We start from the raw sequence: 18,047 nt of genomic DNA, 5'->3' as shown, positions 1-18,047 counted from the left end.
TGATAGATGGCGCTAAATAATTTATATATTTATAATTTAACATAACTTAAATTGTTCAAATTGTGTTAATATTAGGTAAATCTAATTAAGAATCACTCCCAATTTCAGTAGGACGAATCTCCAATAATTAAAAAAGAAATAGATTATTAAATGATTTAATAACAAAAATATATTTGACTATAATCAGTAACTAATTTATATGTTATGATTTTTATTGGATGAGTATTTTTTTAAAAATTCTATTGTTTTTTTTTAATATATACGGGCCGGGCCTAAGATTGTTGAACCCGGGCCGGGCCTTAATATTTTTTATAAAAATTTATACATTATTTAATGGTTATAAGATTATATTATATTATAGTTATGATCAATATAATATTGGGTGATGGTTAACACTACCTAACACCCACAGATCGATCAAATTATTGTTTTCCTGCCAATTAAATTACGCATTAAAGAATTGAATTTTTTATAATTCAGCATCCAAGTCTATAGCTTATATTTTACTAAATTTATTAGTTTTATTTTTTTTTAAATGTTTTAGATAACCCCTTATCTAAATAAATATAAATTTCTGAATCACATCTCATAAGATAGGAAAATTTCTGGTTATTCCATTATCAGGTATATTTTGGGGTGGGCTTGGGAAATATTTTTCAAAATTATTAAGGTCTTGCACGCTTGGAAAGATTTTAATATATAATTTTAGCCATAGGTAATCAGTAATATTTTAACAAAGAATTAATATGGGTCTCAAGTACAAGCTAATTTAAATATATTTTGACTCACAAAATATCACTCTTAGTCTTAATGGGTTGGAATTGGCTTGAAGGGGGAAGGGGGCAAAAAGAATAAAAATTGGATATTTAAATAAAAGGTAACATTTGTCGTAAAAGAACAAAGAAAATTCTTATCCTCCGTCATTTTTGAAGGGCTATCTACTAGTATTATTATAATATTTATATTAAATAAATAAAACTTGTCAATTAATAAAACCAATTTATCCTCATCCACACATACCCCAGTTACCAGGTATTTTTAATATAAATGAGAAAATATATGCAAAAGATTTAAAAAAAGATAATTGGATACCAGGTATCATCGTTAAAAGAACAGGACCAATGACGTTTTTAGCTGAAACTAAATTAGGGGTATGGAGAAGACATATTAATCAGTTAAAACATAGGTTCGACGACTCCGATTTAAAAAATAGAGAGGAAGGAAAAGAAGACGAAACGATGCAAACTGAATATTAAAGTATAGAATTAACCCTTTTTTTCGGAAGTGTTCTTGGAAGATCCAGGTATGTCCTACAATAAAAAAAAATATAATGAATAATATTTCATTCTAAAATACTAATGTTACATTGAACCGTCTATTAAAATGTCACGTGGAGACACACATTAAGGGTGGTAACCACGTCTCAAGATAAAACACGAATCCGAATAGGTTTCAATGTTAAAGGACCAACCTTTTATGTGTTATCTTGTTCAAAATCTTATGTCAGGTTTATTTTTATTTTAAAATTTTAAAAGTTTGGAACCAGAACATGTTTTTAATTTTTTTTAGTAATTGACACCGCTATTTTTTCAGGTCTGAACTTATCTAACAAAAAAATTTGTCTAACCAATCCGATAATTTATTTTCAAAATTCCATGTTCGACCCTAATTTTATTTTTTGAGAAATAGGCTTTACAATCTCAGGGGACGCTCAGCTTTCTTTTTAAAAAATAAAGGAAATATTATTATACTATTTGCCAAAATCCCACATTTATTTTAAACTACATAAATTAGTATTTCTTTCTAAAACCTTTCGAGTTGCTTCCTCCAACTTAATATCGGATGACTTGGGTAGCATTACTTTCTTACCGAGAGGTGACTCGGCATCGTAGTTTGCTCCTGAATCAGCAAAATTTAGGAGATCAGGATGATTTGTATTATCCGTGTGTTTGTTGTCACTGTGGAGGGTTTTTTTGCCATGTCAAAATCGCGAATCTTGGGAAAAATTTTGAGATAATTTTATCTATTAAATAAAAAAATATAATTATAATATTATGAACCCAATGGATATAGTAATATGTATATAGTGACCTAATAGATATTGACTATTAGTTGTTAAATATCTAATTATATAAATGTTGTATCTGTATCTCATCAGATATATTTCTAACAGTATCTTTCATTAGATACATTTTATTGTAATAGGTTCTTTATTGATATTTAAATAAAATTGGGGATCTTGACATTTCCCCCCATTTTTAGCGAATTTTTTAAAAACTCCATTATTTTAAATATCCCTTTTAAAATTTTCTTGGATATAAACAAAATACTAAATTAATTTTGGTTTTATTGATTTAGAATGGTACTCATTTTTTTATATTAAAAACATATCCTATTATTTTGGGACATTTTATTTTCCAAAATATTAATAACATAAAAATATATAGTACAAAGCAGTTGATAAAAGATACTTTTTAAATAGATCTAGATAAAAATACATCACCTAAAAAGATCTATATACCGATATTTTGCCTAAAAAAGTATCTATACACAAATACAATTTTAAAAATGTATCTAGGTGCCGTTGTTCTCGAACAGAAACTCTTATTATGAGAGTAAACATTTTAACATTTTGTTCTTATTCAATTCCAACACCATATAAAAAAATAATGTCAACACCCCTAATTTTATCGTTTTTTTTAAATTCTCATTTAAAAGGAGCATTTATTATAAGAAAAATTTTTACATTAAACTTATAATTTATTAACTAGTTAGTGGAATATCTATAAATTAAAAAAATTTAATAAATTTAGTTGCTTAAAATAATTTTGTGCATCAATTTGTTTTTAATAATTCATGGACGTTATGGCTAGGCAAGAATTTATATATTCCTTTACAAGATAAAAATATCCTTCACAATCTTGAACTGATATCTATAGATTTAAATGGGGAAAAATGTTATGAATATTTATATTTTTTTATATACAAGTTTTAACATTTTATATATAAGTTTTAATATTTTGTATATATATTTTTTTAAATTTTTTTATTATACATTTATTTAAATTATATGCTCATATGAGATAAAATGAATTTTGCATTCAAATATATTTTTAATTTTTCATTTTCATTAAATATTTATTTAGATATGCTCATGAGATAAAATGAATTTTGCACTCAAATATTATTTTTAGGTAACAAAAAACGTTAAATTCCAGTAATATGAAAATGTATCTTAAAATGCTAAAAACGGATATAAAATAGTGTCTAGATATCGATACTTCCTATAAAGTGTATTTCGATACAGACACGATATTTTGTATCTAGATACTTTAACAGCTTTGGCATAAAGGAACGAAAATTTTTAATTAAACATATGATTTTAAATTTTTTATATAAAAATATAGTTCAATCTCATATAAATGTTTTAATTATTATAGGATCCGACTTATTCATCCAATCAAAAACCATTCTCACCACATAATTATAAAAATATTGAATTTTTCAAAATGTGTTTTTTTAATTGAAAACTATAAATAAGGTTTCTATTGAGAATTTTACCATATAGTATCTAAAATATGGACAACTTATTAGTAATAAGAACTTACAGCCCTTTCTCTCTTATGGTATTGTAATTGATCACAAAATTCAATCCATACTTTCTAAAATCTTCAGACAAATCGGCCGGTAAAGTAATTACAACTAAAGGAAATGTTAAACATTAAGGTTAAAAATAATTATAAAAATTTTTTAATAAATGTAAATAATTTCAATAAAAATTAAATATGAAAGAAATTATTTATAATTCTGAAAATAAAAATATAAAATGAAAATTTGTTTTTCCTAAGTTCTCCCAAGTTCTGCAGACGGATTTCATAAATCTAAAATCTATCAAATATAAAGCAAAGTTAGCTCCGTGAAGTTGGCCGAACGATTGGAAGCACTAACGATGAATCATGTGTCATTTTTTAGTGCTTCGTTAGTGCTTGTTAGTGCTTCAATCCGTATAGTAGCCGAATTTAAGGAAAAAAAGTTATAAGCAAAAATAAAAATTTGTGCCAACTTCACGCTTAAAAGTCGTTTTGATATCACCTTATTAGATGCATCTGTTAGAATTGCATATGTTTGCACATCTTTCAAATCGTCAAGAATTGACCTTCTGGATTTATATCCTAAAACATTGATGATAGCCTTGTTTATTTGTGTTCTACAAAGTATAGTTTTCATTTATATTAGTTGTTAAATATTATGGGGAAAGATTCTACCAAAATTGTGATGTTAAGTAGCTCTATGAATGTTGTACTGCATGATAGGTATTTAAATTTCTGGTTCATCCATTATCAAGTATATTTTGGGGTGGGGAAATATTTTAATATATAATATAAGCCATAAGTAATCCTAATCAGTAATATTTTAACAAATAATTTTAATATGGGTCTCAAGTGTAAGCTAATTTAAATATATTTTGACTTACAAAATATCACTCTTAGTCTTAATGGGTTGGAATCGGCCTGAAGGGGGGGGGGGTAAAAAGAATAAAAATTCTATATGATTTTTAAATAAAAGGTAACATTTGTCGTAAAAGAACGAAGAAAATATTCCCCGTCATTTTTGACGGGCTATCTACTAGTAGTTAAATATTAACGATTTATATATATTATTTCTTAAATAAATTAGATGAGACAGACTCGGAAAAAGAAGAGGAAAAAATTTGCAGTGAAGCAAAAAAAGGGTTTAAAAGGTTTAAACAATTTAACCTGAATAGAAAAGGAAAGCTAATAGAAAAACTTGATAAAAAACGAAATAGGAAGAAACAGATAATTAGATCCAAAATAGATAAAAACGTAAAACGCTTAAAAACCATTTTAGAATCCGATGATGAATAATATTTTTAATTTTTTTTGATTTTAAAATATTTTTATTCTATTATATGTATTTATAAATTCTATTTATTAAAGATTATATTGATAATATTATCTATCTTATCTTATCTTATCTAACACATTGGTCATAGTACCTGCACAAGATTAGCGGACGTGAATTATATGAAGGCTTACTTTCATATCAAAAGTGCCTTATCAAGTCATATATAAATTAGGCTGGACGGAATGAATATTGAAAATTTTTCTGTCGAACTCGACGCTCTCTCTAGGAAATCCTAGAGATAGCGTCGAGTTCTTCATAAGGATTTTCGTTATTTATTCCGTCCAGCCTATATTTGTATTGACAGGATAAGGCACTTATGATATGAAAGTGAACCTTCATATAATTCACGTCCGCTCATTTTGTGGCACGGTCATATGACTAACGCCTGTTAGATAATATAGATAATATTATCAATATAATCTTTAATAAATAGAATTTATAAATACATATAATAGAATAAAAATATTTTAAAATCAAAAAAAATAAAAATATTATTCATCATCGGATTCTAAAATGGTTTTTAACCGTTTTACGTTTTTATCAATTTTGGATCTAATAATCTTTTCTTCCTTTTCGTATTTATCAAGTTTTTCGTTTAACTCGCATTTTCTTTTAAGGTTATAGACTTTAAACCTTTTCAATTCTTTTTTAGCTTGTCTACAAATCTTCTCTTCTTCTTTATCGGAGTCTGTCTCATCTAATTTATTTAAGAAATAATATATATAAATCGTTAATATTTAACTACTAGTAAATAGCCCGTAAAAAATGACGGGGAATATTTTCTTCGTTCTTTTACGACAAATGTTACCTTTTATTTAAAAATCATATCAGAATTTTTATTCTTTTTACCCCCCCCCCCCTTCAGGTCGATTCCAACCCATTAAGACTAAGAGTGATATTTTGTAAGTCAAAATATATTTAAATTAGCTTACACTTGAGACCCATATTAAAATTATTTGTTAAAATATTACTGATTAATTATGGCTAATATTATATATTAAAATATTTCCCCACCCCAAAATATACTTGATAATGGATGAACCAGAAATTTTCCTAACTTATGAGATGTGATTCAGAAATTTATATTTATTTAGATGAGGGTTTATCTAAAATTTTCCATTATTTTTATAAAATATGTTTATAAAGTATATATTTAGTTATTTTAATTTATGTGCACAATAAAAAACTTTCAAAATAATAAATTTTTATTCATTTATATTTATAATTTATTACCTAAAACATTTACATTTTCTCTTATAAATATAATGTTATTTAAAATATATATTCATATGATAGATGGCGCTAAATGTCGCCGGGATGGCCCAGTGGTGAACGATGTAGGCTTGGAAGCAGAAGGTCCCAGGTTCAATCCTGGTAAGGAACTAAAAATTTTCAGATTTTTCTTCGATAACAGATGTGTATAGACATATTATAAGATGATTTTCTGAGCTGAGAGATGCCACCCCGGTCACCGACAGGCTTGGACAGCCGGGTGCTAGGATACTGTCCAATAAACCAATTAAGATGGCCAGCTGAACTCGTGGGTCATTCAAGGATGATAACGATCTCTTGGCCAGCGGTAGGATAATGATGACCTCGGGGGCCGTTCAAGCGCAATTTCTACCAAGCTAATAACGATACTCCGGTGGGAGATCCATTGGGATTACAGAATCTATAGGAATACTCCAGTGTTCGGTGTGAGAAATACTCCAGTGGGATATCTGTCGATACCGATACATCTGTGTGAGAAATACTTTAGTGGGATATCTGTCGATACCAATACATCTGTGTGAGAAATACTCCATTAGGATATCTGTCGATACTTCTGTGTTAGATGAAGATAAAATGGCCTCGATAGCGATACTCCGGTGGGAGATCCAAATGGAATCGAAAGACAGAAAATATAAATGAATAATAAATAGATAGAATGAGTTAAAAATAGTTAGCATGAGTTTGAAGGAGATTACCACCATAAAAGGTGAAAGCTATAAAGAAAAAAAAAGATGGCGCTAAATAATTTATATATTAAAGTTTTAATTCAACATAACTTAAATTGTTCAAATTGTGTTTTAGGTAAATCTAATTAAGAATAACTCCCAATTTCAGTAGGACGAATTTCCAATAATTAAAAAAGAAATAGAGTATTAAATAATTTAATAGCAAAAATATATTTGACTAAACTAATTTATATGTTATGATTTTTATTGGATGAGTATTTTTTAAATGAATACTATTGGCTAAATTTGATTGATGTTTTTTGAGGATTAGACAGCCCGTCAAGAATAACGGGAAATCAGAATTTTCTCTTTTATTCAATGATAGGTGACTAATAAATTCCCCTTTATTTGATAATGGATGAATCAGAAATTTACGTATAAGGGGTTATTATAAAATTTACAATATAATATATGTTAATGAAGTATATATTTAGTAATTTTAATATATGTGCACAATCAAAAATCTTTTAAACTAAATTTTTATTTATATTTGTAATTTATAATCTAAAAAATATATTCTTGCTAGGTTAGAGTTTTGTGGGGTTTAAATCGAAAATATAATGGAAAATTTTATAATAACCCCTTATCAAATAAATATAAATTTCTGAATAACACCTCATAAGATAGGAAAATTTCTAATTCATCCATTATCAAATAAAGGAGAAAATTCTGATTTCCCCGTCATTCTTGACAGGCTATCAGCTAGTTATCAAATAAAGGCGAAATTTATTAGTCACCTATCATTGAACAAAGGAGGAAATTCTGATTTCCCGTCATTCTTGACGGGGTATAGGCTAGTAACTTATATTTTTAATAACGGGTTCTTAAAAAATCCCTAAAATATATGTAAATTCAATGCAAGATCACAACAGACATTATATTTTTTTGTTATTTATGCCAAAATAAAAATGGCTTTTTTTATTTTCTTGTGTCCAATAATTTCATGAATCCAGCGATTATTAGAAATTATGTGGCAAATGATTTAAATAAGGCATATCTGTGGTTTGCCCATTCCTTTAAGTTCAAATAAAGTTAGATGAGAAATGAAATAATTCAGTTATTGAAATTAGAGACCTTCATGGGTCTTGATTTATTCATCAGCCTCCAGCCCAGGTAAGCAGTAAAAATAATTTGCAGGCCCAGTCCATATTTAATAAAAAATTCACACCCAATCCCATTATAAATTTCAAAAATTTTGCCCAAGCCCATATCCAAAAATTTAATTTATTATTTAAATGAAAATACAATATTTCAGTGTATTTAGGCAATCATTTTGTTTGCAATACTGAAATTTATTATTATTAGAAGAAAAAAAATTCAATATATTTTTAAGTCAGTCACAGTTTAATAAGTTAAATTTAAGAGAAAGATTTTTAGGCTTGTTATCAAAAACACAGGCCCCAGGCACATTAGAAAATGTTTTATACTTGGCACTCCATGGGTCGCAAGCCTCCGCAAAAAGATCTCTGATTGATATATTAAACCATTTTAAATCATTAAAATATTTTGTCACCTGAGTTAGAGGTTTCTATCTCCATTTTTGTCAAAAATAATTTATTTGATAGATTGATTATTTAAGAATATATTAGTCTATTTACATAAAAAATCTTAAAATGTAAACTTCTAAAATAAATTATAGCCAGTATTAGATTATTCTATCTCCCTATTTCTTCTTATTGTTAAAATTATATTATTCCATTTACAAAGAATAATCAATCCATCCATCATGATTATTTAAAACATTTTCAAATATTATGTAAATGGAATCAAGAGTTATTTAACTGATTGTATGGTTTTATATAAAGATCCTGATATTATTGGTTCAAAAAACAAAAAAATTAAAAAGAATATATTTTTATTATTATTTTAAGAAAAATAATATTACCATAATTTTTATTCATTCCATTAAAATATTATATTTAAATTTTAATCTGTTATCTTGTTTACAATAATAATTATTATTCAATAATATTTTTGGATTTAAAGCGAAATTGTTTGGAGAATAGAATAATATTTCTTAAAATAATAAAAATAAAATTTGGTATTTATTCTATTCCCAGTTTTAGAATTATAATAAAAATAATTTTTTATTAAATATATCATGGTATTTTATATAATTAAGTGATGAGGAACTATTAAATTCACACATCCTTACATTAAAAAAAAAATAGGAAAGCATTTCTAATAATCAAAATACAGAAAAGAGTGGAGATAGAATAATATAATTCTCAGGCGACGATTTGTTAACAGAAAGAAGAAAAAAATAAAATTCCATTAAAAGTAAAAGCAATATTTGAAACAAATGTTGAATATAGATAAAAAAAATTTAAATAGATGCAACGAAAGATGATTTATTAAATGTAGACATAGAATTTTATATTTTGCTCTTTGGTCAGAACCTTTAGAAGAATTGAATGTTTCCAATGGATAGAAATTAAAAATGTTCCCAAGTAGTCAAAAATAAAATCTGATAGTTGAATGTGAAAAATCTGCTCTTCATTAAAAATGGGTCTGATTTATCTTTATATTCCAATCCTTAAAAATGTAGTTAACTGCAATTATAGCATTTATATTTGTGACATTAAAAATCTTTTATTCAGCCTTCATGTTATAGACTCTGATGATAGGATCCAGCAGGGTGGCACATGTTCTTACTTATTTTACCGATAATTGAAATTTAAAATTCTTAATATATCCAAACTGATTTCAATGATAATAATTAGTGCAAAATAACAGATCTAAACTCATAAAGTAGTTTTTAATTTAACTACAATTTAACTACAAAGGTGTAACTAAACTGAGAATGATATAAATACAAATATTTACTTATATAACCTTTTTAAAATATCTAATGGTACAAATGCAAATGGCTAAGCTATATTTCTTAATTTATCTAAATAAAATTTGTTATATTATATAGTTATGAAAAATAAATATTTAGCCTGCATCCTTATATCTTAATCTTAACACTTCTTCTTGGGTTGAGAGTATAAAAGTTGATTTAAAAAATTTAAGCTATGATTGAAATGGTAACTAAAGTGAATGAATGATTTAGTTAGGCATGTTGATTACCATTGATCAAATATGTTATAATCATTTTGATTGGACAAATAATATTTAACTTTAATTTTTTTGAATATATCCGGGCCTGGCCTATATTTTTTTTTATATATATACGGGCCGAGCCTAAAAATATTTTCTATTAATATATACGGACCGGACCTAAGATTGTAATATTTTTTATAAAAATTTATACGAAGGGTTGCCATGTCTCCCCCCATCAGTGGGAGAATCCCACAATTTTTTAGTTTACCCACAGACATCTCACTCCCACAATTAGAAATCTCCCACAATTTTTTAATTTCTCCTACAATTTTTTTTTTAGCTTAATGTTTTTAATATATAAATAATAATTTTGAGAGACAGTATTTGATTATTTTTATATTTTTAAAATAAATTTTAAATATTTTTTTAAAAAAATATGTCTAGTTTTTTAAAGATTATTATTTTTCCTTTCCGTAACCTTACCGTAATAAAGATAAAGATTTAAAGCAATAAGTATAATTATAAATATATAATATATTTTTTATAAAATTACTTAATATATTTTATATCGTCGGTCTATCTAGAATTGGAGTGCTCCACTCGACATTTTCAAAATTTTTGAGTTAGAATAGAAATTAGAAGTGGATAATAACTTATATATTCCCCAAAAACTTGAATATCCCAAATTATTTTAATGTCAAGGTAAATTTTTTAATATATAATTCTCAAAGTGTTATATTAAATGCCTACCAATATTTTTTTTACTCTTTAAGCCATATACCAAACAGATTTAAGTAATAAAATGTTCTATTTTGCTAATAATTTTATCTTACTGTAAAATTAAAATAATATATTATTAAGCACTAAACATTGATAAAATTTTCAGAATAAATTATTTCAATGGCTTTTTAAATGTAAGGTTGCCCAAAATATTGCTCCTAATAATTTTTCTTTTATACTAAACACTCAAGCAAATAATAAAGCATTAGCTAAATTTTAGAATTAGCCCTTTCCACAGCCAACTTTTAGAATGATTTAAATGGGTATGTTAAAGAGATCAATTCTAGACGATTTGAAAGAAGGACATCCATATGCTATTTTAACAGATGCATCAAATAAGGGAAATATTAAAACATTTCCCCTGATCCCTCGCTATTTCAACAAGAATAAAGGCATTTCTATAAAACTATTGAAATTTTTTTCATCCGATAGTGAAAAATCCAACGATATAGCTAACCACATAATGGTAAATATAGCTGATTCAGGGTTATCAATGAGTTGCATGTCAGCTTTCTGCGCTGATAATGCCTCTGTGAATTTTGGCAAAAATCAAAGTGTATTTACCGAATTGAGGTAGCACAATAAAGAATTAATACCAATTAGCTGTATATGCCATATACTGCATAATTCTTGCAAGTAGGCAATGAATGTACTATCTGTATATGTCGAAGTAATTGTGATGAAATGTTTTAACGAATTTAGTTCATCAACTAAAAGAGTCACTGAATTAAAAGAATTGGTGGAGTGGTCTGATTTGGAATGGTGTGAGTTGTTGCGATATGTACCTATCAGGTGGTTATCATTAATACCTGCCATCGAGAGAATTTTAAAATTTTACGAACCCTTAAAGAAATACTTCTTAAATGAAGATTTTAAAAGCTGTCCTAAAATTTTGATAAATTTTTTCGAGAATGAAATGTCAGAAGCATATTTGGGATTAGTTTCACATGTAGGAAATCTACTTCATGTAGTTAATATTCAGTTGCAATCAGAAGATTCTTTATTGATAAAGATTCACAAAATCATGCTACAGCTCTGTTCATCTCTACAGTTAAAAATAGATAATAAATTTTATGGCGCTATTGCTAAATATATCATATTAAAATGTTCAAATATTACTATAATTAACGTATTTTAAAATGAAGCAAATATTTTTATTAAGACAATCTTGGAATATTTACAATCAAGATTTGATTTTAATAACTCTATTTACAAATGTATAAATATTATGACCTTGGAACAGAAACCATCATTTGATGGTTTTTAATTTAATAAATATATTAAAATTACCGATAGACATTGAAGCCTTGTTTGAAGAGATTGTAATTTTTCCCATTTTTTATGATTCGCCAGAATACTTAAAGTTAGATGGTCTAAAAGCAGAGGATAAATGGGTGTAATTTTTTCGTAATAACGATAAATCCCCATGCTTGGAAAAAATTTGCGAGTATGTTTTCTCCTTACCTCATTCTAATGCCTCATCGGAGCGCATTTTTAGCCTGATGAGGACTGCCTGGAGAAAGGAGAGAAATCGAATTGCTTTAACAACATTAGAGGCCAAGTTAATGGTTAAACAAAATTATAAAATGTCATGCCAGGAATTTTATAAATATCTTAATAACGACGGTAAACGTTTAGTTCCATTATTTAAATCTCAAATAAAATATAATTAACTCTAACTATTTGACTTTCTATATTTTATAAAATCTTATTTGTACATTTGCTATAAAATCAAATAAATTTATTTTTTACATTGTAAAATTAATATTTTGAATATTTTGGCAAATCATAAAAATAAAGAAGCATTACAATCTCCTCAAACATGACATCATATTAAATCTTATTAATAATATTCTTACTTTGCTATTTCTGCAGCATAATTTAGTGAACCTTTATTAAATTATATTCTTCTGATTGCAACTGCATATTAACAGCAAATAGTAGATTTCCTATATGTAAAATTCCTAAATATACTTCTGCCATTTATTTTTGAAAATTTTTTTCAAAATATTAGGACAGCTTTTATAATCTATTTATTTTTTAAAGGTTTGTAAAATTTTAAAATTCTACGATGGCGCGTATTAGGAGGAACCTGTCAACCAACATTATGCTGACTCAATTCTGTAAATACACCCTGGTTTTGCCAAATTCACTGAGGAATTATCAGATCAGAAAGCTGCCATGCAATTCATTGGTAATGCCAAATCTGCCATATTTACCATTATATATGGTTAGCTATGTCTTTGGATATTTCTTTGGAGAAAATTTTTTTTAATTTTATTGAAATGACATTAATTTTGTTGAAATAGGGGAGGATCAAGGGAAATTTTTTGATATCTCCTTATTAGATGCATCTGCTAGAATTGCATATGTTTGCACATCTTTCAAATCGTCAAGAATTGACCTTCTGGATTTATATCCTAAAACATTGATGATAGCCTTGCTCATTTGTGTTCTACAAAGTATACTTTTCATTTATATTAGTCGTTAAATATTATGGGGAAAGATTCTACCAACATTGTGATGTTAAGTAGCTCTCTGAATGTTGTACGGCATGATAGGTATTTACCATTTCCGCAACTGTAGTTGCATCTGTATTATTTCTTATTTTTGAAGAATATTTTTGTTTTGCAATAGATGTTGATAGACTGCCCTGTACTGATTTATGCTTTGAAGATTTTTGATGCCTCAAAATATCATATTCCTTCCCCCATTGTATTAACTAAATACTGTAGAACAACTTCCCCGCACTGATTATAATTATTTTTTACATTGTAAATTTAAAATTGTTTGTTTTTTATAAAATCTTATTATACATTAGCATAAAATATATTTTTTTACATTGTAAAATTACAATTTTTTTATAAAATTTTATCTTTTTTACATTCTTTTGTATTTAAAAAAGATCGTTGGTTATTATTTTTAAACAAAATTAATATATTATAATAAATCAATATGTTATTTTAATAATAAAGATAGTTTTTAAGAAATTTTGTGTCGTACTATAATTACCTATTTTGAAAAATAGTTGCGTATTTTATTTTGGAAAATAGTTACCTATTTTATTTTGAAAAAGGGATATTTTATTTTGAAAAATAGTTGGCTATTTGATTTTGAAAAATAGTTGGCTATTTTATTTTGAAAAATAGTTGGCTATAGCAATTTTCATATTTCTCCGACAATTTTTATATTACTCCCACAAAATACCGAATTTCTCCCACAATTTGAAAATTTGCGATAAAAAGTATTATAAACTTAAATCATTGTAGAGTAATTATTGAAACAAAATAAGAATTTATATTACTGTGTGGTATAATTGTTTAAAACATCTGAATCATTTTTTTCTATAAATTTTGCACAAATCGAGTAAAATAACCAAAAATTATATTTTAAGGAAGCTAGGAATGAGAAGGGAAGAGAGAAGGTATAGGTAGGAAGAGTTAAAACTTGTAGAGTTAGACCATAATGGCGGTAGCAAGTCTTTGTCGTAGAAAAGGGATTTAGGCTGATCGGGATTTTCACGAATCCTTTTGTCTAATTTTTTTTAAAAAACACCGAGCTTTGTTACGAAGGTGGTGAGAATAGAGTAGGCGTTGGGTGTGAATAAGAAAAAACTTAAGTTGGTGATTTTTTGAAATTCTGCGAGGGCGAGATAATAGACGTTGTAGTTCGATGATGCATTTGGGTCAATGCAGGTCCAAACAAGGAGTTGACCCCTTGACCAAGGAATCAAAGACCCATCCGGACGTTTTCCATCGGTTCTAAAAATTCCGGTTGGTTCAAGTCTAGATGAAATGCTGATGAAGAAGTCGGTGGTATATTTTACAAATAAGGGGTAGGTGAAGATAGAAGGAGTGGGGTGGGATGTTGCCAGAAGGAGAAGGAAATAGTCGAGTTATTAATTTATGGGGATGTATAATGTCTCTTATTGCACCTTGTGTAATTTACCAAATAAGTGTATTATTTAGTGCAGTATTACATATTTTTATATTTGCCGCAAAACATAATATTTTTTTTTATATTATAATTTTAAAATAGCAATCAAATTTAAAATTATTTAAAATAAAGATATTTATTTATTAAATGAATAAAATATATTTAAAAAGTTAAAATGCTACAAAAATGTGAAGTTGATTTTTAAAATTTATTATTTTATAAAAATCTTTAAAACGGGGCACGTATTGACATCGATCTAATCGATTGATTTTTAAATTTTATTAATAGCAATTAACAATAAAAAATAATTCATATTAAATATCTTAACCTTGTCTTTAAAAATAAAATCATTTTTACGCACAAAATATAGATAAAAATGTTAAAATAATATGTTACTTGGCAAACATAGATCTTCTTCATCGTAATACCCATAAACATAATTTTCTTCACAAAAATTTCATTTACATTTTGAATACTATGATTACAAGATTTTAAAGCACCTTTTCCTTATATAAAATAATATATTTTTATTTAATAATCATGATATGTATTTAAATAAGCAAGAAAATATAAGGTAGGAAGACAGGGTAAAAAGGCGACGAGATGACAATGTTAACAAGGATAAATTTTTTAAACTTTGAGCGTAAGCCTAAAATTTGGTGTGAGGCGGTATTTTTTATGCCTTAATTTATTACCTATTTTTATCTTTTGAAAAATTTTCATAGTTTTACCATAAAAACGTTTTTAATTATATATAATTTTTTACAACCTTGTACTGTATAAATTAGTTTATAGTTAAATAATAATGAATAGATTTTTAAACAATACAGTTATGTTCAATTTTATTTCAAAATGGTAAAAAAAAAAAGATAAACTTCACTTACTTAACCACAGCTCCTAAAGTGTTTTAAGTAGAAAGTTTTTTATTTCCTAGATGAGTGATTTGGCTATCAATGTATCTATAATTTTTGGCTATGTGAATTTTATGGCAAAAAAATAAGTCGTTAAAAATGTGATAATGTTAACAGCCAAGATTATTTCTAATTTTGAAATTATTTTTTATATAAAATTATAAGGAAAATATCAATAAAAGTTTATCTAACTCTAATTCAATATTTCAAAAGCTAATAAGGAATCCAAATATCATAATTTAATTTTTTTAAATACTTTTATCTTATTATAAATCATTAAGTAAAAGGAAGTTAAACTCTTAAAATATTTGATTTAAAATAAATTAAATTAATACTTGAGTGATTTGTGGTCTAAATTATTCCAAACAGATCATGCATTTTCCGTCAAATTTTGAACATTCCATGTTTACTTGATTTACAATACCATTATTTTTTCTTTTAAAATATATATTATAATTATAGCTTTATAATTTGTTCAATTAATAAAAGATTTTTTTTAGAGTACATTTAGAAGTAAAAATAATTATTTAAATTTTTTAAATTTAAAGAAATTAATTTATATATAAATTTTTTTTAAAAAAATGTCTATATTTAACCATTTTAAAATAATTCTAGAATTTTCGAATTTTCAAATTTTACAAACCAACTTAAATAAACGTTATCCCAATAAATTATATCCATTTTTAAAAAAATGGTATAATTTGTAATTTGAAAGAACAAACGAAAATTAACGACATATAAAAATTTAATACCTATATTTCGATTGTTCTAAAACCTTCTATTTCATTAAAAAATTATATATTTTGAACTTCTCATTTATGCAATGCTACTTATATATTTTCATTCATTTAGCACATTTGATCTTTTAAAATGAAATATACCTAAATGAAAAGTTCATCTAAAATTGGGCTGATTCACAAGCAAATCGTTTAAAATGACTAAATGAATTTAACATTTCGATTTACGGAAAATAATTAATAAAATAAATTTTAGTACTATCTCCGCTTTTAAACACTTTTTACATTATGGGAAGGTCAAAATTTTCAAATTGTGGGAGAAATTCGGTATTTTGTGGGAGTAATATAAAAATTGTGGGAGAAATATGAAAATTGCTAAAAAAAAATTTTTGCGGGCCGGCATGCAAGCAAGTCAAAGAAGAATTTAAAAAATTTAAAAATATAAATTTAAAAAGAAGACACAAATTGAACCAAAAATTAGACAAGAACGAAAAACAGGAAAAAATTATAAAAAATAAATTGAATATCAACATAAAACGTCTAAAAACTATTCTTGAATCGGATGATGAAATTTCTTAATTTATTTTTTTTTTATATATTATTTTTTTTGATTAAAAAATATAATATTGTTTTATTATTATTATTGTTTTTTTTTAAAGTTGTTAGAAAAATATTTTTTTTGTATCATTATATTTTTTTGAAAAATAAAAATTCATAAAGGATTAAAAAAAAAAGGTGGTTGTAAAAAAAATTATTATTATTGAAAAGATAAAGAGTTGAAGAAAATTAAAAGACAAGGAGTTGAAGTAAGATTTTTTTTTAAATAAGAAAATTATTATCTAAAGTACAAAGTGTTGAAGTAAATTAAAAGAAAATGAGTTGAAGTAAGATATTTTAAAATAAGAAAATTGCGTTGAAAGATATAAAAAAGGGAGTTGAATTAAGCAGCTAAATTAAGTGTTGAACGGTTTTAAAAGTGAGAAATACCAAGTGTTGATCGTTTTTTTTAAAGTGAGAAATATCACATTCTTTTTTAATTATTAGAAATTCGTCCTACTGAAATTGGGAGTGATTCTTAACTAGATTTACCTAATATTAACACAATTTGAACAATTTAAGTTATGTTAAATTATAACTTTAATATATAAATTATTTAGCGCCATCTATCATATTAATATTTATTTTAAATAGCATTATATTTATAAGAGAAAATGTAAATGTTTAGGTTATAAATTATAAATATAAATGAATAAAAATTTATTATTTTGAAAGTTTTTATTGTGCACATAAATTAAAATAACTAAATATTTACTTTATAAACATATTTTATAAAAATAATGGAAAATTTTAGATAAACCCTCATATAAATAAATATAAATTTCTGAATCACATCTCATAAGATAGGAAAATTTCTGGTTCATCCATTATCAGGTATATTTTGGGGTGGGCTTGGGAAATATTTTAATATATAATATTAGCCATAAGTAATCAGTAATATTTTAACAAATAATTTTAATATGGGTCTCAAGTGTAAGCTAATTTAAATATATTTTGACTTACAAAATATCACTCTTAGTCTTAATGGGTTGGAATCGGCCTGAAGGGGGGGGGGGTAAAAAGAATAAAAATTCTATATGATTTTTAAATAAAAGGTAACATTTGTCGTAAAAGAACGAAGAAAATATTCCCCGTCATTTTTGACGGGCTATCTACTA

General features: G+C 25.6%; 1 long non-coding RNA gene across 1 annotated transcript; it reads right to left on the bottom strand.

The window, feature by feature from the left end:
- Positions 1 to 1,270: 1,270 nt before the first annotated feature.
- Positions 1,271 to 15,213, bottom strand: LOC135930638 (uncharacterized). The gene is made up of 3 exons (XR_010572836.1): positions 15,081 to 15,213; positions 1,811 to 2,023; positions 1,271 to 1,310 (listed from the first exon to the last, which is right to left on the bottom strand). It is a non-coding gene; the product is annotated as an uncharacterized LOC135930638 (long non-coding RNA).
- Positions 15,214 to 18,047: the final 2,834 nt, after the last annotated feature.

The sequence above is a fragment of the Gordionus sp. m RMFG-2023 genome, unplaced genomic scaffold (genome assembly GCF_954871325.1).
Source record: "Gordionus sp. m RMFG-2023 unplaced genomic scaffold, tfGorSpeb1-WG-v2 contig_167, whole genome shotgun sequence".
Lineage (NCBI taxonomy): Eukaryota > Metazoa > Nematomorpha > Gordioida > Chordodea > Parachordodidae > Gordionus > Gordionus sp. m RMFG-2023.
The sequence above is the reverse complement of the archived record's forward strand: the minus strand, read 5'-3'. Positions and strand labels throughout refer to the sequence as shown.